Genomic DNA, 26,970 nt, shown 5'->3' with positions numbered 1-26,970 from the left:
CCTAGTGTGACCTCTGATTTCAAATTCTGATTTAAGGCTGAAAAGAGGGCTATATTCCCTGTCATATGGTTGCTGCAACCTGAGTCTAAAAACCATATGTCCTCACTATGTGTTTCAGCCATGTTACAAGCTAACAGGACATTTTCTTGACTGCTGTTTTCTCTTGTAACATTTGCATTTTGTCTGCTGTTCATATCATGTTGTTTCTTTCTACAATCACTAGCATAATGTCCATACTTTTTGCAATAATAGCATTGAACATTAGATTTAACATACCTTTGTCCTTGAGCCTGATACTGATCTCTTTGTTGGCTGCTGCCTTGACCTTGGTTCTGATTTGGATTGCTGCCTCTTCCTTGTGCATTTGATGGGCTGTTCCTTCCACCTCTGTTCTGGCTTCTGCCTCTTCCTCTTTTGTTTCCTCTTCCTTGACCTCTTCCTCTTCCAAAGGACATCTCGGTCTTGAAGGCTTGCTCAAGAGATGAGTTTTCATTCCTACTCAACCTCTGCTCATGAGTTATCACTGATGCATGTAGCTCATCAACTAAATAGTTTGAGAGATCCTTTGTCTCTTCAATGGTGGTGACTATGGCATCAAACCTTGAGGGTAAGACCGTCAATATTTTCTCCACTATTATTCTATCTTCAATGGTTTCTCCATGAGTTCTCATTTGTGTGATTACACCAATCACATGAGTGAAGAATGAGTCAATGTTATCTGACTCCTTCATGTTCAAGTTCTCAAAATCCTTTCTCAGCAATTGTAGTTTTGTTGTCTTCACTCTCTCCATGCCTTGATAGGCTGTCTTGAGGGTTTTCCATGCTTCATTTGATGTTTTAGCTGCTGCTATCCTTGGAAATATACTCTGGTCTACTGCTAGATGCAACAATAAAATGGCCTTTGCATCCTTCTTCCTATTGCTCTTCAGTAGATCTCTCTCTCCCTGAGTTAATGCATTGAACTCAGTTTCATCTGCTGGTTCTTCAAAACCATCTTCAACTATTTCCCATAAATCTTGAGAGGCAAACAGGGCTCTCATAGTTATTGACCAGTAGTCATAGTTCTTCCCATTAAACTGTGGGAGCTGGGCGTTAAACATACCCATACCAGTGCTTGTGCTAGCCATTCCTTGACTGTGTATGTTTAAAAACAACTCACTGTTTCTTCAGAAACACAATTTTTTTTTTTTGAAATACCTGAATCCTTTGATGTCTGAGTCTTCTGTCTGCCTGAGAAGTTTTGCTGCAGCAACAACCTTCTCCCTTCAGCTTCTTTAACTTCTTTAAAGAGCCTGGTCCTGCTCTGATACCACTGTTGGGTATTTTTACATGGAGAAAATACCAAAAACCAAACATTCAAACACACAAAGGCAATGCTCTGTTTTACCTCCACGGGATCCTCTTGGGCACAGGAAGACTTAAAAAAAATTCACTGAGGAACAGAGGATTTCACCACCATAAAAGATTTCTATTCATTAAAATAAAAAACATTTGCTCTGTATCCATATGAGAATTTACACTGCTGGAAAAATTCCCATTAACATTTACTGCTGTAAAACCTCCGTTCACATTTACTGGTGTAAAACAATTTTACATACTGCTGTAAAAACAAAACTTACACAGACTTACAAAAACTCGCTCCACCATTTTCTTTATGCACTACTGTGCAAAACCACACATGGTTTTCTCTTACACCTCTGTTTTACAAAAAATGCCACCCAAAAACATTACAACCTGTTCATTGTAATTTCTTCGCACTGCTGTGCATACATCTCTCTCATTCTTTTTCGCTGCTGCGAACACACACCTCTTTCATTGCCTCCCGTGTGCCATACATACATTAAAAAAAAAGTCAACACACTTAATAAACAAATATACGACCTCCCTCTTTTAAATATTACATTACATAAAAACGACCATACCTATCTTTAAATGTGCCATTCCTTTTACATACAAAACTTACGTGCTATATAAAAAATATTGAAACGTGCCCATAACATTATTAAAAGCATCTACCTAAAAACTACGAACAACACATAAATTCATTAAATTCTTTCATTCGGCGGTCAAACCATAAGTCTTTTACTCCACGCAATGCATTGATTTGACGTTTGTTGGTATGCAGCTTCAGTCGATCAACGACGGAGAACACGGGAGTAGATCCCACGGTGGAGAAAGATATCGGAAGGCCTCATGCTACAGAACTTTATCTTCGGATAAATTACGTTGGCTGATGTCAGGTGAATGATACGCGTCTGCACCAAATCGCATCGGAGCCAACAACTTTTCCGGAAAAACGGTGCGATATGCTTCTGGGCGGTTTTGTGGTTTCGTTCGGTGGTTTTTGGGCTGGGTTGAAATTATAACTTCAACACTCAAATCCCTTGGATTGCCTGCGCTGCCAAGAAGACACACTGCCCCTCAATTTAAGTAAGCAGCGTCTCCGAAAATTGACCCGAAAATAAGGTAGGGTTTAGTGGTTTCGATGAATAGCTGCATCTACGGTGTTATTTTTTACATATTTCATTTTAAACAAGGGGAGCTGCGACGCAGCGAGTCCCTGCGTGAAGTTGAGCCTGTAATATATAGTCAATGACGCTTATACAAACATTAGGGGTCCATGAGGTGCAATAGGTAATACTTAGCAAATGAAGCTCAATACTAAATTTCCCAGGACCAAATAGAAATGAACACCTATATGAAGTGGTAACACACATGGCTTTAGTTGATAAAGATATGTGGTAGGGTGCTGATGTGGCATTTTATAGTCATGACATGTGGTAAGTGGATATGGCATACATAATAACTAGTAGGGATTCATGCCAAGAAGCCAGTTTGGAAAGGCTCTCGAAGCCCACATGCATAAGACCATCTAGACATATACTTTGGAGCCCATATGCATAAGACCATCTAGATATATGAAGGTTAGGCTAAGCTAGTTGACGGTAGGTAAAGAATAGGTTCGGTCGCTAGATCCTCGATTAAGAGTTAGCACAGACCTCACCGCACAGCCATTACCCGGCCAACTGGAAAAGTAGTTGTGTAACATTGTTGGAAGGAGTGGGGACTAGATCCTCGAATTCCGGGACTTAATCTATATGCAAGGAAATACGAGGCAGAGTACATCGCAGAGCACGCTACCTAAATTAATTCAGTTCAACGATATAACCATGAATGAGTACACAATACAACCATGAATGATCGTCGAAGTTAAATTTTATAATCTTTTGTCAATAAATATAATTTTTAATAAAAAATCAGGTAAACTCGTATCTTTGATTTTGTTGTTAAAAGCATTCCCCTAAATAAAACCAATCCTATTATTTCCAGTAAGTCAAGGCTTCCCGTCTCGTATATATTACGGTTATTGAAAACCCATGGTCTATTTCTGGCATAGTATTTGTCGTCTCCATAGTTATCGGCACGCACTCAAAAATGTTCATGTTTTAAAGTTCGTTGAACTGTAATGCGGGGAATTGCATGCAAGCCAAATTAATCAAAACCCTACTACAGTAGCCATGCTATCTCAGGAAAAATGAAATACTTATAACCTTTTAGGGAGAACACTGGATTTAAACTAACTAATCAAATTCCTGCTCCATTCCGTCTGCTAAAAACAATGCTTGACTCCCAATCATTTCCACTGCTCACGACTGTACTATGTTATAGGCAGCCGGAAACCATAATAGAAGGTTCAATGGAATCAAGTTTTATGTAATCAATATTAACAGCAACAACTAAATACACTAAATAATTTTTTCCGAAGTTCAAATTTTGATTAAAGAGTAGATATCGCTACATATATTATATTGCAGTACAGCTATGCGTCTTAAACCTGCAATTGCTTTGCAGTATAAATTGAATAATAAGAGTTAGCAATCAGTCAAACACTGAACATAATGCGCTGGCAAGGCTTGCACGACCATTCGGGAATCACCCTATGTAATCATATGCCAACAATAAAACTCTAGAAAAATCCCTTTTATCCGACGTGAGTGATGTTTTTTAAGAACTCAAGCGAGAAACAGACTAGGAACCAAATCAAAGGTGTATGTGGCACGTTCGAATGACTCATTAAAACTCCACGCGTGAAGCCCTTTCAGAAGTAGCTCTCCACGCGTGAAGCCACTCTCCACCCGTCAAACGATGATGTTGATGGTGGTAAGTATTTCTCTAGCACTGGATTCACTGATATTGCCTCAGGCGTGGGAAACGGCGAGGCAGATTCCACTGGTGTGGTCGGTGGAAGCAGTACAACATCAAGAAGCTTCCAAAGATCGCTGGTACGATGCCGATGATACCGTCGCTGGAACACCCACTGTGAAAGATGAGAACCCGAGGCTGAGCCATCCAGGTTCAGAGAAATCTGGAACAACGGAGCCGATATCAGACGAGCTTGAAGATGCAGATCAGGATAAGCTTGGCGACAAAGAGATTAAAGGTCCTGCAGGTCTTTCAGATGAACCGCAGGCTTCAAAAGTCCTGCAAGAGGCTAGCAGCGAAGAGTTTAATGGGAGTTACAGGCCAGGATCAAGAAGGGGGCGGGGATGACGAAAGTTACAAGGAGAAGATTCATGACAAGACATCAACAGAATATGGCACCAATTTTGCATCAAAGCGTGGAAATGACGAACAACAATCTATCCACGAACCGCCCTAGGAGCCAGATAGAATGGCAGAGAAAGAAAATTATGAGAACAGCGAAGAAGGTAAAAGTTACGGAGACCAGATCTATGACAAAGATCCCACAGAAAAGATTGAACCTTCATCCAAATTCGGACTTGGCGAACATCAAGAACCTGGGCAGGGGGAGACTGAGAACAGCGAAGAAGGCAAAAGTTACGGAGACCAGATCTATGACAAAGATCCCACAGAAAAGATTGAACCTTCATCCAAATTCGGACTTGGGCAGGGGCAGACAGAGAAGAGAACAGAGCCAGATAGAATGGCAGAGGAAGAAAATTATGAGAATAGCGAAAAAGGTAAAAGTTATGGAGACCAAATCTATGACAAAGATCCCACAGAAAAGATTGAACCTTCATCCACATTCGGACTTGGCGAACAGTGTGTGGGACGTTACAGAGACCCAAGGATCTGAAATATCCCCCACGTGAAACAAATGTTTCTTCATACGAGGACGGGCGTGGCCTTCACTTCATCTCGCACAGGCACCATGTGTGGACTTGAGCTCGGTTAGTCATCAAAATTTCTTTTCGTTAGCTTCATCAAAATGCATTTGAAAATCAATCGAATGGGTAAATTTGGTTTCTGTATTTTCGCCTTCTAATTGCTTATGAATTTCTATCTGCCTTCCCTATTATATCATGTGGACTATGGTATTATAAATTAACAGCGATATTATTTAGGAGTTTGAATACCTTCAGAAAATGCTTGTATCTGGTTCCTACGGCATACCTGCAAGGATAATACAATAAGCCATATTAGTATTGAATTAACTAAGAGACAATCCTAATTAGCCGATAATATGCGTAAGAAAAATATAACATTGACTAAAGCATGGCGATATAGAAAATTGTTTCGCAAATAAATTTCAGGATTTTCGAGAATGTACCTCTATTTTTTCGGTTAAACGCGTTTCCAATGCTAAACTGCCAAACAGACCAGAGAGAATAACCTTTCAGGGACTCCAGGTCAACAGCAGAGGTCCCTGGGAGGGTAAAAGAGTGTTGATAAAGGTAAAACCGAAAAGGGAAAAAGCAAAACCCTATGTCAGTAGGACAAAGACGAGTTACCTGTAGCAAATAAGATGAAGCCAAGGAGTAATTACACGAGGGGACCTTTGATTTCCATGCAATCGCCTGGTGCGAGAAAAAGGAACCAATTTAGATAATAGATTGAGTTCCCATTTCTATAACCCTGAAACTAAATTATCAGTTGTAGCAAGTCAAGCCAATTCCACCATTAAGTACAGTCAATTGAAGCGATTATTGTAAATAGAGTACAGAATGGAGGATAATTCAACGGTAAGTTTCATACCTTGTCTTCTGTGCTACTGGTGCAGGTGCAGATGAAAGGAGCTGAACCAGCGCGACATGACAGCCGCAACAGCCCCTGTGTGCTTTCTCTTTCAGTACGCAAGCGAGATGGCGGTGCTGATGAAGCCACTACTGGACTATGATGAAGCCACTACTGGACTACGCCTGGAATTGGCTCTGCCTCTTATGCTTACTATAACGCCTTTGCCGACAGCATCTGTTCTCCATGCAGAGTGACACGTTCAGCCTCCTCAGATAGCTCAAATGCAGCTCAAATGCAATAAGAACATGAAATGCCACAGATTTAATGCCAGCATTAGTTCAAACCCGTTAACGGTTAGCCAGAATGCAGGAGGCTCAAATTGGTTTTTAAGCTATGGTCGGGCCTCTTCCGCCTCGGGAAGAGGCCAAATAAGATGGCAAAAGTTAAGTTAGAAATGAAACTTTGGTTATCCGGCACAGCTCATTAATCCAGCGCTTGAAAACTTTGTAATAACCAGCATATAACACAATGTTTATTTGGGGAAACTAATGCTATCTGCCCCCGATCGATTACAATAGTCCCTGCCGAATGCCAGATGGCAGGGACTAATAAAAGATGTAAGAGATAATCGTCCAAAAAAATTGTAAATCGATACATAGATTTTTTTAAATAATAATTATTAAATTTCTGTAAATTGAAACGTCATTTTTTAAAATGATATTATTAAAATTATGTAAACTTATTGTATTTGTTTTTAATATAAATTTTGATAACGAATTTTATTTTTAAAGTTTTGTTTTTTCGCAATTTTTTATTAATATAAATTTTGGTAATGAATTTTAGTTTTTTAACCTTTGTCCTTTTTTTTCATTAATATAAATTTTGGTAATGAATTTTATCTTTAAAGTTATGTTTTCTTTCGTTTTTTTTCCAGAGGAATTAGCTATTGGATTAGTTTTAGATTTTTACGTTTCATTATTTTTTGGGGCTTACGACTTGTTTTTCTTTTTATAGATACTTTGAGAACAGTGAATTTTAGATTTTTTAATTTATTTTACTTTACACAATATTCAGATTATTTCACTTCATTTTGATTATGGATTGAGTTATATTAGAACAATTACTTTAAAGATCATCTAAATAAATATATTTCACATAATTTTATTTAATTGAATTAAGGCTTTTGTGATCTATATCAAGTTTTTAGACAAGTTTTCAGTCATACTCACATTAATATTCATTTGTCACGTGTTTCGAACTAGCGAACCAGCAAGTGTGGTTGATCGTCACGACAAGATGAAGAATCAGGTCAAAGTAGCAAGTTAAATAGAGAAACCAATCCATTCAAACAGCTAGAAAAATGGCTACTTTTGACCAAGAGGGACGACTAGTTTTAACTAGGCTTCAAGGAAAAAGAATCTAATGAAATGAATAATTTTTAGGATAATTTTCAATACAAACTTTTTAAATATTTTGATTAAAATATAAAGTTTTGTTTAAATTAAATTTTATTATTAAAAAAATTATAATAATAAAAAAATGAATATGAAGAGATGATTAAATTTTGGGATAATTTTTCATGTATTATGCAGATATTGTGGAAGCTAGCTCTTGGGATAATCTATTTAGGAAGGGGTTGCTTAACAAGTTGGGAGCGTTTATTGTGAGGCTTCACAGGAAATAGGCCCAATACATCAATGGGAGGAATAAGCAATCTGTCTTGTAGGCTATTTTTAGCCTCGTGCACGTTAAAATAATTTTCTTTCCTTCTTTTTTGAAGTGGATAAAAATATAAGTTAACAAGTGTTGCAGGATAGCTTAGTTATGTTATGGAAAAAAATGAATAATGGTTAACAAGGAAATGGAACCCTATAGTCTTGCTTTGGAAAAACTAATAAATTAAGATGTGAGTGGTGAAATTAATTGGTTACTAAGACACACGGACTTAAATAAATTTTGGTGGGTGGTAATCATTACCAAATAATGGTGAGAAGTAACTCAGAGAAAATATATTTATTTGCATCTTATTCTATCCATTTTTAATTGAAAGACTTTTTTTAATTATGGTCGGAAGTAATTGATGCTAAATATTATTTACTTCCTTCAAAGCTTAAGAATAAAAAATCACTACACAAATATCTAAAATAATGAATAAACTGTATCCATAAATTATTGCATAAAATATGTAATATTAGTCATATGCCATTATCTTGTGCAAATGCTGCAATAAGGTTTTCTAGTTATAGTCTATTCAAATGTTTGAAAAAATATTTTTTTAATAATATTGAAAAATAAATATTTAATTTTCAAAGTTAAAAATTATAAGTTGCATTGATCAATGCTAAAATAATAGTGGTCAAGGAGCAAGTGGATTTCTATAATCGTCTAGGGAAAAATAAATGAATAAAATGAACTTTATAGTTATTTTTTTATAAAAAAAATTGTGTAAAATTTATCTTTGTAGTATTTTAGTTCATTTTTAGATGAGCACAATCTAAATATAATACATTTTTTCACTTTTCCCAACAAATTTTTAGACAATTTTTATCCATCTTAACTCTAGATCTACCAAGCGCAGAGAGGGATCAAATCTCTTTTCACTCTAAAAGAGGCTTTAATATCTACACATTTGATCCGTCTAGCTGCTTGGTAGATCCTAAGTTGAGATACATCTACGCTCCTTTAATTCCCCCCTTTAAATAAACTATACTTCACACAAATACCAAGGGTCAATAGCATGGGCTAGTTTTATTTTATTTTTATAGGGTTATTTTTATTTCATTATTTTTATTTTTTAATTTATTTTGAGCTAGGTAAAATGTCAGAATTGAAGCTTCTATGATCAATAATTTGTATAAAGGAAATTTTTTTCAGAAAAAATCACATGCCACTTTTTGGGTTGATGGATTCTTAACCATAAGTGTGGTTCATCTTCAAAATAGAGAGAGCACAATGTAGAGACCCATAATATAACCATTAGAATCTAAAGCCTAAATTTTAAACATATTAAAAATATTTACAAATGTACATAAATATTTTTATTTAATTTTATTTTTGGTTTTAGGTAATTTGACTTAGTCAAAATGCTGAACATTGCATTTCAAATCTCTACCATATTGGCCTCGAGAGGCCTCTAGAAGCAATAAATGAATAAATTAAACTTTATAATTAACTTTTCTTTACAATTTTTGTGTAAAATTTTGTTTTATAATATTTTAGTTATTTTTTAATGAGCAAAATCTAAATATCATACATTTTTACACTTTTTCAACAAATTTTCAAATTTAAAAAAATTGTTAAAATTGTAAATATAAAGTTTTAGATGTATACAAACTCACTATCACTAAAAAAAAATACTTTTAATCTATTTAGATATTTAAAATAAATTTCACTTAATAAAAAATGATAAAATTATATCACTATATTCGACTAAAAAAACCAAAAAAACATAAAATTATTAAACTTGGTTGTCTTAGCTTAAATTATAATAATTTTCATAAAAATAAATAAATGAAACTTAAACCTTTTATCATTAAATAAAACTGTATTCTAATTAAAAATATTACTTATTTGTACTTATATACTCACCTCCTTAAAACTATTTTAAAAATTGTAAAATAATATAAAAAAAATGGCCCTTATCCTTTGGAATTCCAGTTCGACTATATTATTTTTTAATTTTTAATTTTAATAAATGAGTATATTGTTTTTTATATTTAGATTGGATAAGTTTATAAATAAATAAGAGCTCTAGGAATTTATCTAATAATTTTTTAAATTTACTTTAAAAAAAATAAAATTAAAAAATAAATAAATAAAATATAAATTCATTAATAAATTAATAATTTTTTTTAATTTTTTAATATATTAATAAAATAAAATTTATTTTTGCGAAAAAGTGACTTCATACCAGTGTTATCCAAATAACAAAACTTGGAAATAAATTTGTTAAAAAACGAATAACAGGATGTCCGAATTTTTATTGTTTTTTTGGTTGTAGTAAAAATATAACGTGTTTTAATTAAAACCCTTCAAATCATAAATCCTTCAAATATTGAAAAATCATACCACATGGTCCAGTGCTCACCATTGGAAAGAGTCGCCTATTTCATACTTGGATTTACTAGGAGAAAAATGGTCTCGACTTACGAGGGCAGGCCCCACACCTGTTTCCACTTTGACCTTTGTAATAACCCCAGATCTATGTAAATTTTGAAAGTTACTGTGGTAAAAGATTTAACAGTTGTTGTTATGTTTAAACAAAGCTGTGACAAAACTAATTCTGATTTAATATTTAAATTAAGTATTTTGTTTGGAAATTGCTGGCAGCCTCTAAGAGGTGAAATTTAAAACAAATGGTCAGTTGGGATAACTCATGAAACTACCCTCTAAAAGAGGAAAAAGCCCTGACTGGGAAAATTCTGTGCTGTGAAGACAGACAGAGGAAAAAGGAAAAAGAAAGAAACTAATCTTGCTCCAAGAAAGGGAGAAGAGGGGAAGGTTAAGTCTGGTGAGGACCAGATAACCTGGCACAGAAGTGCACTGTTCCTGTTGAGGGCTGGAGGCCTGCAGGATTGCTCGGGGGGAGAACACTGTCTGTGGGTGAATCTCGTGGCTGGGAGGAGAGCAGAATATAAATTCAGGTGACTTTTGTTGAACAGACTCATACCTGATCGAGACATTCAGGTACGATTCCATAAAACTTGTAGTCCCTGTTTAGAAAGCAGTTTATGTAGACATTGCAGTAAAGAAGCTAGGAAAACTTGTTTGCTTCCTAAGTACTGTTAATAAGGACAGATAAGGGTGTAAGGGAATTTAGAAGTAAAGTATCTGTCACAGATTTAGTTCAAGTGAATGCTAGAGAAAGATAATATTATAGAGACAAACGACAATTTGTTACAGGTTAGAGAAACCCAGTTGCAAGACTGGCTATAGGTAGCAGTCTCAATCCGGATCACGGATATTGTGAGATCATTCAATAAACTGTTAATGTCATTAGTGTAGCAGTAGCAATCATAAACGATAAGATAATGTTTGTTGGTAACTGAAAGGAATAACCAGTAGACCTCTGATATCACTCTAGCCATATCTGAAAAACCCTGAGTCGAGAAGTTTGGACGGACAGATTAACCCAACCGTGTAAGGGTCGGCACCGAGTCTCAGTACTCGTGACACGGGACAGTTACCAGAACTGTGCTATACCACCGGACGGGGTATGGTGTGTTAGTTCCGTGATTTGGAATAAGAAAAGAGTTAACAGAGAAAACGAGTATCAAGTTACAGTATGCATTAAAATGGAACATGCGCCTAAAATGAACTGTACAGGTGGTAAAGCATGAAAACGGAAAGAACACTTACTTCTATCTGAGTCGGAAATGAACCGTCGATTTTAGGAGTAACCATATCTAAAAACTCAAAGACATTGAAGCATTACGAGTAAAGGAGAATGTAGATACAGACACATTCGTTCTTGCATGTGAACTTCATACACGGAAAACATGTGTTATATGGAAACAGTATGAGAAATTAGAATTTATTCCACCTACGGTAACCGGTATCCAAGGTTATATTCAACATTGTGAAATAACAGATTAATATAAATATCACAGAGTAATTTTACAGAATAATCTTGAAAACCTGATATCCTCGTGATTAAACTGTTGAGGGTATGTATATTATAACCTAAGACTTCTGAACATTCATAAATAAATAACAAATCAGACTCTATCATGGCTGCCGAGAGTCTCAAACATGTACATAAACATATATATAAAGAAGCGTACAGCATAAGAAGAAAACCGAGATTTATATATGAACAGGGGTTTCATTAAAACGGGTAACAATCCAAACTCTGTCACGAATGCCGAAGGCTTCGAGAAGATTCATAACCTCGGCAATATTTGAACAGTAATAAACAACGCAGTTCATGGTATGCAGAAAAACTCACGAATATATACATATAAATGAAACCCATCTCTGTGCGTGAAACCGATAGAGTTGCACCACGGCATCAGACAGTCTAGTCCGCTGTGAACAGCTCAATAAATTACAATTTAGCAGAAATATGACGGGTGAGTAAACCCAGAAATCCATGGAAGTAACCTTGAAAGATCCAGACAGTATTGACAAACCCTAGTTACTATTAAGTAAAACTAAAGAGGCTCTTCGCCGAAACATGGGTAACAAATGAGCAGACTTCAATGGAAACGAAGACCTGCATGAGAATACCCAGACTAGTTTAAGCGACTGTATACAGAACTATCACATTGATGCTTATGCCGTTCGTAGCAGGAATTCATACCTGGTAGTTGCTGAGATTCGTTGCAGAACCCTTCTCCATGGCGTTCACCATCGCATGACCGGAACGACTGTGTTAAACTCAACAGGAAAAAAACCAGATAATGTTAGACTTTAACACAGAGAAGGTAGGAACTGAATCGAAAACCAAGTATGAAGGAATCACTTGTTACCTGCAAGGATCAATGCATCTGAACGCAACTCTGGAGGAGAGCAGGTCATAGCTTCGAGTTCTGGTTCGAGCTCGAAGGGGAAACAACACGCTGAACGCAAAGACCGGATGGCAAATGACTAACTATTGGAGAGAAACACTTAAATATCACCAATAACCCTTGCCCAATTCCCAGCCGTTCGATCCTCAGATTTAATCCAAGCCGCTGAATTATGGCGGGGACAGCTAGTGAAGAACTCGAGGTTTGGCAACCCGAGGTGTCACATGGCTGGAGAACCCAGACCATGCCACCTGCCCCATAAGGACGACTATCATAAAGACCTTTGTGACCTGTCATCTGAGCGGTACCATGGCAGAGCCATAGAAACCAACGCTCAATAAATACCTTATACATAAATCAACTTTGGGTGGTTGCGTCATACGACCAAGTCATGAATGTAAACCAAAACAGTGCCAAGTAAATCGTTAAGTGGATGTGCGGACATGGCAAATGTAAATTCACCAATGTTTAAAGCGTAAACATGATATTATTATTATGGTATGCCGAATAATTTCTTAAATATTATTTCAACGCTAATGTTGTCAATTATATGTATTATGATGACTCAGATTTCGTTGGTAAAGAAATGTACAGGTACATGGTTATCATAAGGACATAATATGAATTCGAGTTAGGAATTATAGTTATGCGTGATTATTACTTTTAACAAAAAAAATTTTTTGTTTAGAAGAGAGGTGTGACAAATTGGTATCAGAGCCCAGATTCAACACTGTGGCCTTAGAGAGAACATATTCAATATACAGAAGGGTACACCAAGCAAGTTAAAAAAAAACTAACAACATACTTATATATGTTTGTTTTTATTATTTGGAATGATTCAGAATTGCAACAGCCAGCGGTTTGACTTAAAAGGGGAACAAGATGCAAGGACCTGACGGTCATCCTCAGGAGAATGCAGAGCTGTGGGTGCAATTGGGGGCTGAATCGCGGAGTACAAACCGTGCTATCCTAGAAACTGTCCAGGAATTGAAAGCTGAGATGGCACGATTGCGTGAAGACAACGCACGCTTAACAGTTGAGCAAGAAAGGATTCTAAAGAGCCTGTCGGACAGGCAGAACCCACCCCTGTCCAATCCCAGTGCAGAACAGCAGCGGGAGACAGAAGAACCAGAGTATCAGATGGAACCGGGAAACTCAGAAGATAAAGAGGATTACTCTGATAACGTACCTCAACAACAAACAATAAAACGTCAGAAAGTGGAGTTACAAGGAGAATTTCGAAAAATCAAACCTCCACATTTTGATGGTGAGAAAGAGGAAGCTGCTGAAGCTTGGTTGATCAATATGAATAAGTATTTCCAGTTATACGAGTACGACCACAACCTGAAAGCAAGGTTGGCAATCTTCCAGTTACAAGGTAAGGCAACCTTGTGGTGGGAGGAGATAAAAATTGTCAAAGGAGTCAGCGAACGAACTATTACATGGGAAAAATTCCAGAAGTATTTCAAAGAAAGGTACTTGACAGAACGCTTCTACGATGAGAAGGCTAGAGAGTTTCATGACTTAAGACTGGGACAGCAGTCAATGGACGAGTTTATCAATCGTTTTACCTCACTGTTACGTTATGTACCTTACATTAAGGAAGAAAAAGCCAAAGTACAGAGATTTGTAAGTAGCTTACCTTCGTATATAAGAGAAAGGATTGAATTTGATAATCCTAAAACTATGGATGAGGCTATCCGTAAGGCCAGAATTTGTTATCAGCAGACCAAGCAGAAGGGGGACACTTCCGGCAAGAAGTGGAGTGAGAAGAGAGGTGGTCGGGTATTTGGAAACAGCAAAGGAAGTCGCAGCAGTGGAAACAAGAGTGCTGGTAAAGGACCAAGTAGCAGACCTACTGCAAGGAATGCACCTCGGAACAGACCCATGGGCGAAGTTAAGACTAACGAGCAGTTTGTTAGATCAGACGGTGAGGGGTTGACCCGACCACCAGTGCAATGTTGGGGTTGTGGAGGCCCCCATTATGTTAAAAACTGTCCACAGAAGAAAGGGGCAGATCAGATATCTCAGATACATGAGGCATCAACAGTTGGGGACGTGGCACGTAGCGTACCCAGGATTAACGCGGCGCTGGAGGACCGTCAGGCGGAGTACCAACCATCCATGATTGAATTTGAAGGTAAAATCTCAAACCTGTCTATAGCTGTTCTTATAGACCCAGGGGCTACCCTAAGTTATATTAGTCCAAAATTAGTAGAACAGTGTAAACTGCAAGCTGAAAAGTTCAAAATTCCGTGGCTGGTCCAATTAGCTACAGGAGCCAAGAGGCGAGTCTTGGCCAAGGTAAATAATTGTACCCTAACCTTAGCAGGGCAGCCAATAACGGCAGATTTGAATATATTACCACTGGGCTCCTACGATATTCTGATTGGGATGGACTGGCTGGAGAAACACTGGTCCTTGGTAAACTGCAAGACCAAGACCATATATTATAAGGATGACCTGGGAATCCAGCAGGAACTGCAGGGAATCAGACACCCTGTGCAGATTCGACCTATTACAGCTAACCAATTAGTTAAGTGCTTTAAGAAGAAATGTCAAATCTACGCTATCCAGGTGGGATACGCAAACCAGAAAGACAAAACTGTTATGCTGAATAACATACCGATAGTGCAGGAGTTTACAGATGTCTTTCCCGAGGAAGTGCCGGGTTTGCCACCAAAGCGGGATGTGGACTTCACAATTGAGCTAATCCCAGGGGCAGCACCTGTATCTCGGGCACCTTACCGTATGAGTGTGCCAGAATTAACAGAACTAAAGTTGCAGCTCCAAGAATTGTTGGAGAAGAATTATATTCGTCCCAGCGTGTCGCCCTGGGGAGCCCCAGTGCTGTTTGTTAAAAAGAAAGACGGGACCTTTCGGATGTGCATTGATTATCGCCAGCTAAACAAGCTTACCATCAAAAACAAGTATCCATTGCCTAGAATTGACGAGCTCTTTGATCAAGTGAAAGGGGCAACGATATTTTCAAAAATCGACCTGCGATCTGGTTACCACCAGATCAGAATAAAAGAGGAAGATATCGCCAAAACTGCATTCAGAACGCGGTATGGCCATTATGAGTTCGTGGTGTTACCCTTTGGGCTGACAAATGCACCCGCCACTTTCATGTGTTTGATGAACAGTGTGTTTCATCAATTTTTGGATAAGTTTGTGCTGATTTTTATAGATGACATTCTGATCTACAGCAAATCAAGGAAGGAACATGAGGAGCACTTGAGATTGGTATTGCAAACCTTGCGGGAACATCAACTATTTGCAAAATTCAGCAAATGCGACTTTTACAAGGAAGAGATACAATATTTGGGCCACGTAATCACTAAAGAAGGCATTGCAGTGGACCCAGAGAAGATTAGAACTATAATGGAGTGGCCTGTACCAAAGGACGTGGCCGATATTAGGTCCTTTATGGGGTTGGCAGGATATTACAGAAGATTTGTCGAAGGCTTTTCAAGAGTAGCATATCCAATCACCTCGTTGCAAAAGAAAGGAAAAATATTTAAATGGACCTCGGAGTGTCAGAAGAGCTTTGAACAGCTCAAGCACTTACTCACTTCTGCACCGATATTAAGTATCGCAGATCCTAACAAGGATTATGTAGTTTGCACGGACGCAAGCAAAGAAGGTGTGGGAGGAGTGCTGATGCAGGATGGAAAGGTCATTGCTTATGAGTCGAGAAAACTGAAAGAGCATGAGCAGAAGTATTCTGCTTATGACATGGAGTTGGCTGCTGTTATTCATGCCTTGAAAATGTGGCGACATTACCTGTTGGGCAGAAAATTTCTGTTATTAACAGATCACCACAGCCTAACGAATTACTTCAGTCAACCCACTTTAAATACAAGACAGGCTCGCTGGGCTGACTTCTTAAGTGGGTTCGACTTTGAAATTAAGCATCTGAAGGGTAAAGAAAACCGAGTAGCGGATGCTTTAAGTCGGAAGGTGCAATGTATGTGCAGAATTTCAGTTAGCAAATGGCAAAGTACCCTATTGGAAAATATAAGAATAGCAAGTAAGCAAGATGCTGTTTATCAGCACATCAAACAGCAATTACAGCAACAATCTGATAAAGAACCCCAACAAGGGTACAAGCTAGGTAGTGATGATATGTTATATTTTAACAACAGGCTGTATGTACCCAATGAGGACAGCATTAAGAAGCTGATTTTAGACGAATTTCACACCAGCCATTATACTGGCCATCCGGGGTACCAGAAAATGGTTACCGCACTCCGCAAAGAATACTACTGGCCAAAAATGAAGAAAGAGATAGCTATGTACCTAGCACGCTGTCTAGAATGTCAGCAAATTAAGGCGGAACACATGCATCCAGCAGGGTTGTTACAACCTCTACCCATTCCGGAATGGAAATGGGAGACTATCTCCATGGATTTTATAACGGGACTGCCCAAGACCAAGAAGAATAATGACTCCATTATGGTGGTAGTCGATAAGCTGAGTAAGGCAGCCCATTTCATACCTGTGCAATCGACATTTAAAGCTGTACAGATTGCCCATATTTTCATGCAGCATGTGTTCAAATTGCACGGGTTACCAAAAGTGATTATTTCTGATCGGGATGTCAAGTTTACATCAACCTTTTGGAGAACACTGTTTGCTGAGCTGGGAACGCAGCTGAATTTTAGTACAGCCTATCATCCCCAAACAGATGGTCAAACAGAACGAGTAAACCAAGTGGTGGAAGATATGCTGAGAGCATGCGTAATGATGAAGCCTACTCAATGGGAAGACTATTTACATTTAGTCGAATTTGCATACAACAATGGGTACCATTCCTCAACTCAGATGAGTCCTTTTGAGGTTATGTACGGGCGGAAGTGCCGCACCCCCGCAAGCTGGGGTGGACCAGAAGATAAGCTGCGAATTGGTCCTGACATGTTACAGGAAATGGAAAATACAGTAAAGAGGGTGCGTGCTAACTTGAAGGCCGCTCAGGACAGACAGAAAAGTTTCGCTGATCGGAAAAGGAGATTTAAGGAATTCCAGGTTGGAGATCATGTATTTGTAAGGATCCAACCAAGAAGAAGCACTTTGCAATGGAGCGGATGTGCCAAACTGGCACCTCGTTACTTTGGGCCTTTCCAGATTTTGGCCAAAGTAGGACCAGTCGCCTACCAGCTTGCCTTACCAAGCCATATTAGGATACACAATGTATTTCACGTATCCGTATTAAAGCAATACGTTTACGATTCCAAACATGTGATTCAATGGCAGAATGTACGGGTAAGAAATAATCTGGTTATTATGGATAAGTATTGTTATCTACTGAGGAATTAACTAAATTCATTGTTGTTGCAGGTCGAGCCGGAAGGCGAGGTTCTGGTCGAACCACTGACCATTCTCGACCGGAGAGAAGTGCAGCTGCGGAAACGAGTTATTTCCCAAGCTAAAGTGCAGTGGCAGCACTATGGACCGGAAGAGGCCACTTGGGAAGACGAGGAACTCCTTAGGAAAGCTTATCCAAACCTGTTTACAGGGGATAGACATCGGGACGATGTCCAATCTCAGGAGGGGGAGATGTAATAACCCCAGATCTATGTAAATTTTGAAAGTTACTGTGGTAAAAGATTTAACAGTTGTTGTTATGTTTAAACAAAGCTGTGACAAACTAATTCTGATTTAATATTTAAATTAAGTATTTTGTTTGGAAATTGCTGGCAGCCTCTAAGAGGTGAAATTTAAAACAAATGGTCAGTTGGGATAACTGATGAAACTACCCTCTAAAAGAGGAAAAAGCCCTGACTGGGGAATTCTGTGCTGTGAAGACAGACAGAGGAAAAAGGAAAAAGAAAGAAACTAATCTTGCTCCAAGAAAGGGAGAAGAGGTGGAAGGTTAAGTCTGGTGAGGACCAGATAACCTGGCACAGAAGTGCACTGTTCCTGTTGAGGGCTGGAGGCCTGCAGGATTGCTCGGGGGGAGAACACCGTCTGTGGGTGAATCTCGTGGCTGGGAGGAGAGCAGAATATAAATTCAGGTGACTTTTGTTGAACAGACTCATACCTGATCGAGACATTCAGGTACGATTCCATAAAACTTGTAGTCCCTGTTTAGAAAGCAGTTTATGTAGACATTGCAGTAAAGAAGCTAGGAAAACTTGTTTGCTTCCTAAGTACTGTAATAAGGACAGATAAGGGTGTAAGGGAATTTAGAAGTAAAGTATCTGTCACAGATTTAGTTCAAGTGAATGCTAGAGAAAGATAATATTATAGAGACAAGCGACAATTTGTTACAGGTTAGAGAAACCCGGTTGCAAGACTGGCTATAGGTAGCAGTCTCAATCCGGACACGGATATTATGTGGTTATTCAAATAAACTGTTAATGTCATTAGTTTTAGCGGTAGCAATCATAAACGATGAGATAACATTAACTGGTAACTGAAAGGAATAACCCGTAGGTCTCTGATATCACTCTAACCATAACCGAAACAAAAACCTGAGTCGAAAAGATTGGACAGACAGGTTAACCCAACCGCGTAAGGGTTGGTACCGAGTATCAGTGCTCGTGACACGGGACAGTCACCAGAACCGTGTTATACCACTGGACGGGGTATGGTGTGTTAGTTCCGTGATTTGGAATAAGAAAAGAGTTAACAGAGAAAACGAGTATCAAGTTACAGTATGCATTAAAATGGAACATGCGCCTAAAATGAACTGTACAGGTGGTAAAGCATGAAAACGGAAAGAACACTTACTTCTATCTGAGTCGGAAATGAACCGTCGATTTTAGGAGTAACCATATCTAAAAACTCAAAGACATTGAAGCATTACGAGTAAAGGAGAATGTAGATACAGACACATTCGTTCTTGCATGTGAACTTCATACACGGAAAACATGTGTTATATGGAAAACAGTATGAGAAATTAAATTTATTCCACCTATGGTAACCGGTATCCAAGGTTATATTCAACATTGTGAAATAACAGATTAATATAAATATCACAGAGTAATTTACAGAATAATCTTGAAAATGATATCCTCGTGAATAAACTGTTGAGGATATGTATATTATAACCTAAGACTTCTGAACATTCATAAATAAATAACAAATCAGACTCTATCATGGCTGCAGAGAGTCTCAGAACATGTATATAAACTTATATATAAAGATGCGTACAGCATATAAACACCCGAGAATATACATATGAATAGGGGTTTCATTAAAAGAGTAACAATCCAAACTCTGTCATGAATGCCGAAGGCTTCAAAAGATTCATAACATCGGCAATGTTCGGTTAACAATAAACAACGCAACCCATGGTATGCAGAAAGACTCACAAATATATACATTTAAAGGAAAACCCATCTCTGTGCGTGAAACCGATAGAGTTGCACCACGGCATCATACAGTCTAAGTCCGCCGTTGGAACGGCTCAATAAATTACAAACTTAGAAGAAATAAGACGGGTGAGTAAACCCAGAAAATCCATGGGAGAAACCTTGAAAGATCCAGACAGTAACTGACAAACCCTAGTTACTATTAAGTAAAACTAAAGAGGCTCTTCGCCGAAACATGGGTAACCAATGAGCAGACTTCAATGGAAAACGGAGACCTGCATGAGAATACCAGACTAGCTTAAACAACTGTATTCAGAACTACACATCGATGCTTATGCCGTTCATAGCAAGAGCTCATACCTGGAGTCGCTGAGATCCGTTGCAGAACCCTTCTCCATGGCGTTCACTATTGCATGACCGGATCGACTGTGTCAAACTCATCAGGAAGAAAACCAGAGAATGTTAGACATTATTACAGAGAAGGTAAATATCGAATCAAAAACCAAGCATGAAAGAATCACTGGTTACCTACAAGGTTCAATGCAAACTGAATGCAACTCTGGTGAAGAGCAGGTCACAGCTTCGAGTCCTGGTATCGAGCTCGAAGGGGAAGCAAAACGCTGAGCGCAAAGACCGGATGGCAAATGACTAACCATTGGAGAGAAACACTTAAATATCACCAATAACCCTTGTTCATTTCCCAGCCGTTCGATCCTCAGATTTAATCCAAGCCGCTGAATTATGGCGGGGACAGCTGGTGATGAACTCGAAGTTTTGGCAACCCGAGGTGTCACATGGCTGGAGAACCCAAACCATGCCACCTGCCCCAGAAGGACGCCTATCATAAAGGCCTTTGTGATCTGTCATCTGAGCGATACCATGGCAGAGTTATAGAAACCAACGCTCAATAAATACCTTATACATAGATCGACTTTGGGTGGTTGCGTTATAGGACCATGTCATGAATGTAAAACAAAACAATGCCAAGTAAATCGTTAAGTGGATGTGCGGACATGGCAAATGTAAATTCACCAATGTTTAAAGCGTAAACATGATATTATTATTATGGTATGCCGAATAATTTCTTAAATATTATTTCAACGCTAATGTTGTCAATTATATGTATTATGATGACTCAGATTTCGTTGGTAAAGAAATGTACAGGTACATGGTTATCATAAGGACATAATATGAATTCGAGTTAGGAATTATAGTTATGCGTGATTATTACTTTTAACAAAAAAAAATTTTTGTTTAGAAGGGAGGTGTGACAACCTTGGACCACGCATCCCTCTTAACGTTGGTCAGCATGGGATACGCGGTCGTCATAAGGAGCTCCGCATCCTCACTCATTAAAATTTGGTTAAATTTTTCAGTCAAAGGAAAATTGTGATTTTATTAAGATTAATTTTATAAATCATAATGGGAAAAAATATTTCCATAGTTTGATTTGATTGATGAAATTTTTATTAGCTTAAACGAGTTGTTTTTAGTGAGGATTTTTGAAAGTTTTTTTTTGGGTTCTTGGATTTAATATCTTTAAAATTTAATAGAAATTTATTGAAACCACAAGTTTCATAGTTAACTCTGGCATAATCAAAGTGCTTTAGGAGTTTTTGAGGGTGATGAATCTATATATACAGTCAAGAGGGTGTTGTCGAATCCATATATGCATTCAAAAAACCCATTTAAATAACACAAATCAAGATTTCAACTCAAAATTTTCAACTAGATTCGTGCCATAAGAGTTTTTGACAAAATGTCACACTAAAGACAACTCCTTATCTTAAATAATACTTTGGTAGTAGTATTAACATGAAGAAATTATGAGTTAATAGAAATGAAGAAATTACGAGTTAGTGAAGAAATCTAAAAAAGATCACAAAAATGAATCACACTTTAAATATGAGTTAGTAAGTAAAATAAAAAACAGTTACAAAAATAAATTATGATTATGTCAAGAGGCCTTCCCTAGCCTAGTATAGAAGAGATATTGTATGGATATATTATATGATATGATGTTATGTAATGTAAACATTTTGACTCACTAAAATTACATAACAATTTAAATAAAATAAAATAAAATATAAAAATATAAGAATAAAATAATTAATTACTAATTAAAACATTTTAACTAGACAAAATTACATATAAATAAAAAATAAAAATAAAATAAAATTAATAATTAGAATTATAAAATTAATAAATAAACCAAATTAGATCCATCTTTATTAGTCTACCAGGCAATGATGATCAAATATTTTGAGTATTTTAGTATTAAAAAATATGGGATTCCTCTCTATGCTTAGTAGATCCAGAGTTGAGAGTTGAAACTACATGAAAAGAATGACTATTACATGACAAAAATGACTATATTTTTTTCACCCTCATCTATTGCACTTTCTTCGCAATTGAATTTCATTGACATTGGATTAGTTTGTGGTTTTTTTGCAATTTTAACCAAAGTTTCAGTAAAATCATCAATATTTCTTTTTTCAAGTAAATTAAAATATAATTTTTAATTTCCAAAAATTTTATTTTTAATTTTCTATTGGCATAGCAAACCTTGATGTGACATAATTCTATTGGTAGAGAGTGATTTTTTTTCAATTAGTGCCTAAGAAATCATTTTAAAAGAAAAGAAGATTAATTTTATGTGTTTAATCCATCAATCAGTGCTACAACACTGTTATGCCTGACATTGCTATATTATGCCCAATAATACTATAAATGATGAAGTTCTAAACTAACAAAAACATGTAAAAAAACTTTTATATATTAATTTAATATCAAACTGCTACTATATTGCGTAGAAAAAAAGGTGTGCTAAAAAATAAATATATAGAGTGGTGACACAAACAAAGAATGGAAGAGAAAATGTAGGTGGAAAATAGTTACGCAAACCTTCTGCTACGTACATCTCAGGTCCTTGCTCCGAACATGCAACATGCTATCAGTCACAACTTCCGTTCATGCTCCACTCAACATTCCAAATTAACCCTCAATGTGGAAAATAGCTACGCATACTTTCTGCTACGTACATCTCAGTTCCTTGCTCCGAAAATGCAACATGTTATCAGTCGCAACTTCCCTACACGCTCCACTCAACATTCCAAATTAACCCTCAATGTATCAAATTTCTTTGGACTGCTAAAATCGTAAAACACTGGGATTTTCGGTGGGTTGTGCTCACAGTCCAAAGCACCTGTACATGCCCGTCACAATAACAATAAGCTAATCTCATAAGTGTTTCTTTCCAAACACTGATTTCATGTTCGTGTAGGGGCTTAGCTTCCATTCTTTAACGACTTTGTATCCTTTGCATGTAAATTCTTCGAAAGCCTTGTGAAACGCTCCTTGAAGGGACACTGTAGTCTCAACGTCTCTCCACAAGTACTTCATTTTTTGAAAACACTATCATATGAAAAATTTGGGGAATAAAAGTTTGGTTTCCATGTACATCAAGTCATGTTGACGTGGGCTACTTTTATTTTATATGGGATGCAATGAAGTTGCGGCAAAGTTGCTTTCTCGATGATTTGATATGTGATTTTCAAAATTATGTTCGAAAGATTTAATTGTTTAAAAATTGTATCAAAGTAAAAATAACGAATTTTGGTATTCACGTTTTCCCAATACTATTGCATTTATAATGTTATATTTGTGAATTAAATATTTATTATCCAATATTAAATAAAAAATGTAATGTTTATAAAGAAAAAATGTGGTATAAAGTAACCAAAATACAAGATTCCCTTCATGTTCCCATACCTTCGTATACTTCCTCTGCATATCTCTATCTCACACAAAACTATATATTAACCATTCATGGTTTATTTGATATCGATATGTGAAGGCACTCTATCAAAGTACTCTATCTCACAGAAAACTATATATTAACCATTCATGTTTTATTTGATATCGATATGTGAAGAAACCGTATCAAGAAAAAAACAACAAACCCTCCCAATAATAATTTCTACTACAACGTTATGTATTTACACATACATTTCCCCACACTACATGTTAATACATTAATTAGTGGTTTTGCGCTATTCAAGTTTGGGCATGAAAAGTTTCAGTGTCTAAATGGTGAAAAATAAGGGTAGATGATTAACTGTTCCTACTAGTATGTCGGATTTGACATTTAACAGTTAAATAGTTATTATCCAATATTAAATGAAGTGTTTTTGTAATGTTCTCGAGGAAGAAGTGTTGTGTGGGATAATGGGTAACTGGAACAAGGAACATAAACTTTCCCCTTTGAACCTTCCTACCACACACCTCTCTCTAGCATAACATTACATATTAATAAATTAATTAGCAATTTTGGTTTATTAATCTGCAAGGAATGAGTGTATTGTGGGAGAACGGGTGTCTTGAGCGTATTGTGTGGGATAATGGGTGACAGGAACAAGGAACATAAACTTGCCCTCCTTTGAACTCTCCTACCACATATCTCTCTCTAACATAACATTACATATTAATCAATTAATTAGCAATTTTAGTTTATTAATCTGTGAGGAATGAGTGTTTTGTGGAAGAACTAATGTGTAGAGCATGGATCATAATTTTTCTTTTGTAACGTTTCATATTTCTGCATACAATTTGGTCGTTTTATTTGAACTTCCCGAATATTAAATACATTTGTCATTTCACATTTGTAATGGCCACTAAAAATAGTTTTATTTGAACTTCCCAAATACTAAATACATTTGTCATTTCACATTTATCAGCGAAATAAAACACTAAATAAAAACTTTCATTCACAATGTTTGTATCTTTGCATACATTCCTTGTCTGCACATTTCTAGGTCACACATCCTTTCCGCATATTGATCAACAATTAGTTAGCAGTTTTGAATTATTAAAATTCATGTGATGAAGAAGTGTTACTTGAGAAAATGGATGTACTTTAGCAAGAAATAACAATTTTCTTTGGCAATGTTTTGCAACTTTTCCGCATATTATAAATTAATGAATTAATAATCAATGTTGATAGGTCTGTATATATTTTCCGCATATTATATATTAATGAATTAATAATCAATGTTGATAGGTCTGTATATATTTCCTCTATACCTTTTTATCGCACATGTAAATATTAATTAATTAATAATTAATATTTAAATAATTTTATTTTATTAAATAAAAATATCTCATAAAATGAATAATTTTCAATATAATTTTTTTAAATATTTTGATTAAAATTTAAAGCTTTAATTATATTAAATATTATTATTAAAACATTAGTAATATTATAAAAATGAATCTGATGAGATGATTCAATTTTCGGATAATTTTTCGTGTAAATTTTTAAATATTTTGATTTATTTCAAAAAAATAGCTATTAAAATTTTCAATTAAATAGTTTTATTATCTTGAATTTTATTTTATTTCAAAAAATATTTTTTTAATAATTACGTTTATGTTTTTATTAGTTTATTATCTTTAAATAAGGTAAATTAATAAGTGAGTAAAAATATAAGTTAACAAGTGTTGCAGGATACTTTAGTTTATGTTATGGAAAAAAATGTATAAAAAATTATAATGTATATTGATAAATATTTCCTAAACTAATAATGGTTAGTAGCGAAATGGAACCTTATAATTTTTTTCGAAAAAATAATAAACTAAGATGTGAGGAAGATAAATTAATTGGTTGGTGAAACACATAGACTTGCATAAATTTTGGTGGGTAGTAATCACTACTAAATAATGGTGAGAAGTAATTCTCTTATTTAATCCATTTTTTATTCCATGATTTGCTTAAATTATGGTGGGAAGTAATTGAAAAGACTGCAACGATTTTCAAGTTATAGTCTGGTCAACTATTTGAAAAATAGTTTTTTTAATAATATTGAAAAATAAATATTTAATTTTTGAAGTTAAGAATTATAAGTTGGATTAGCCAATGCTAAACTAATAGTGGTCAACAAGAAAATGTATTTCTAGAGTCACCAGTAATAATAAATGAATAAAATGAGCTTTATAGTTAATTTCTTTTAACAATTTTTGTGTTAAATTTTGCTTTGTAGTATTTTTATTCATATTTAGATGATCAAAATCTAAACATCATACATTTTTTCACTTTTGCCAACAATTTTTCAGACAAATTTTATCCATCATAATTCTATCTCTTTTCGCTCTATGTAACATCCTACCTATGTGTATATATCTATATATATATATATATATATATATATATATATATATATATATATATATATATATATAATATTATTTCATTAATCTAACAAGCATTAATCATTATAATGCTAATGCCTTGTCTACCCCTTGGTCCATCATAACATGGACTTGTGTGATCGTTGTGGTAATGAATTGGGTTAACATTTGTGATTTGGGTTAGAGTTGGAGCTGCAGAATTGGAAAGGGATCACCACACTGGCAGCCTACGTGGTACATTCCACCGCTGCTGGTATTGTTTCCGCACTCCTTCATCGTCCCTAGTTAGGCTACCTTCCATTAATGTCACTGAGTCCCGAGGTGTCCTCCTGCCTGGATTACGTGTGCTTGTCCTTGCCACATATGATTGTGTTAATGCCCTTATCTAACTTACCGTGGAAGGATCCTGAGGTTGGGTTGGTTGTCTGTCTGTCGTCCAATTGGTGTCGATTGACAGTCTTGATTGTTCAAGCCTCGCTGAAGGGCTTATCGACTGTTTTGGCGAAAGGGATAATTCATTTGGTTAGTCTTTACTTCGGCACTCTGCTTTGTCATGAAGAACTTATGAAACTCTTTGGCCAATTTGCCTCTGGAACTCCAGGTGTTATCGTCATCCCCATTCTACTCGTATTATGCTATTATGCCTTATTTCTTCTGCTGAGGATGGGTTATGACAGTTCTGGAGTTGTTTAATGGGTTATTGACATTTTGGGTAACAATGGAGAACACGACCTGGTCCTTAGCAGTCTTGAAGGAAGGATCATTACTCCGACGTTCCGAGGTAACATCTGTTCCACTGTGATAATGTCATTGAGTCTTCTTGCAATTATTTTCCAATTCTTTCCTCGCTGAGGTGGTCTGGTTCCATACAGGTTTGGTCGCCGCTTCAATGGCTTCCCATCTCACATACAGGTAAGCCTACTTACATTTCTTGGTTGATGTTGTTGTCGAGTTATTACATAGGTGCTCTTTTGCTC

General features: G+C 36.3%; 2 long non-coding RNA genes across 4 annotated transcripts; both read right to left on the bottom strand.

Annotated features, from left to right (window-relative positions):
• Window positions 1-11,783: 11,783 nt before the first annotated feature.
• Window positions 11,784-12,605, bottom strand: LOC149161612 (uncharacterized). The gene is made up of 3 exons (XR_016261508.1): window positions 12,450-12,605; window positions 12,281-12,347; window positions 11,784-12,193 (listed from the first exon to the last, which is right to left on the bottom strand). It is a non-coding gene; the product is annotated as an uncharacterized LOC149161612 (long non-coding RNA).
• Window positions 12,606-19,968: 7,363 nt separating this feature from the next.
• Window positions 19,969-20,527, bottom strand: LOC149161611 (uncharacterized). 3 transcript variants are annotated; one of them, XR_016261505.1, is made up of 3 exons: window positions 20,336-20,527; window positions 20,168-20,233; window positions 19,969-20,082 (listed from the first exon to the last, which is right to left on the bottom strand). It is a non-coding gene; the product is annotated as an uncharacterized LOC149161611 (long non-coding RNA). The 3 variants fall into 3 exon arrangements; XR_016261507.1 differs by having other exon boundaries at window positions 20,168-20,243; window positions 20,340-20,522; XR_016261506.1 differs by having other exon boundaries at window positions 20,340-20,478.
• Between the last annotated feature and the right edge of the window lie 6,443 nt (window positions 20,528-26,970).

The sequence above is a fragment of the Pinus tabuliformis genome, chromosome 5_2 (genome assembly GCF_031772625.1).
Source record: "Pinus tabuliformis cultivar Carrire ecotype Pingquan chromosome 5_2, CPIR1, whole genome shotgun sequence".
Lineage (NCBI taxonomy): Eukaryota > Viridiplantae > Streptophyta > Pinopsida > Pinales > Pinaceae > Pinus > Pinus tabuliformis.
The sequence above is the reverse complement of the archived record's forward strand: the minus strand, read 5'-3'. Positions and strand labels throughout refer to the sequence as shown.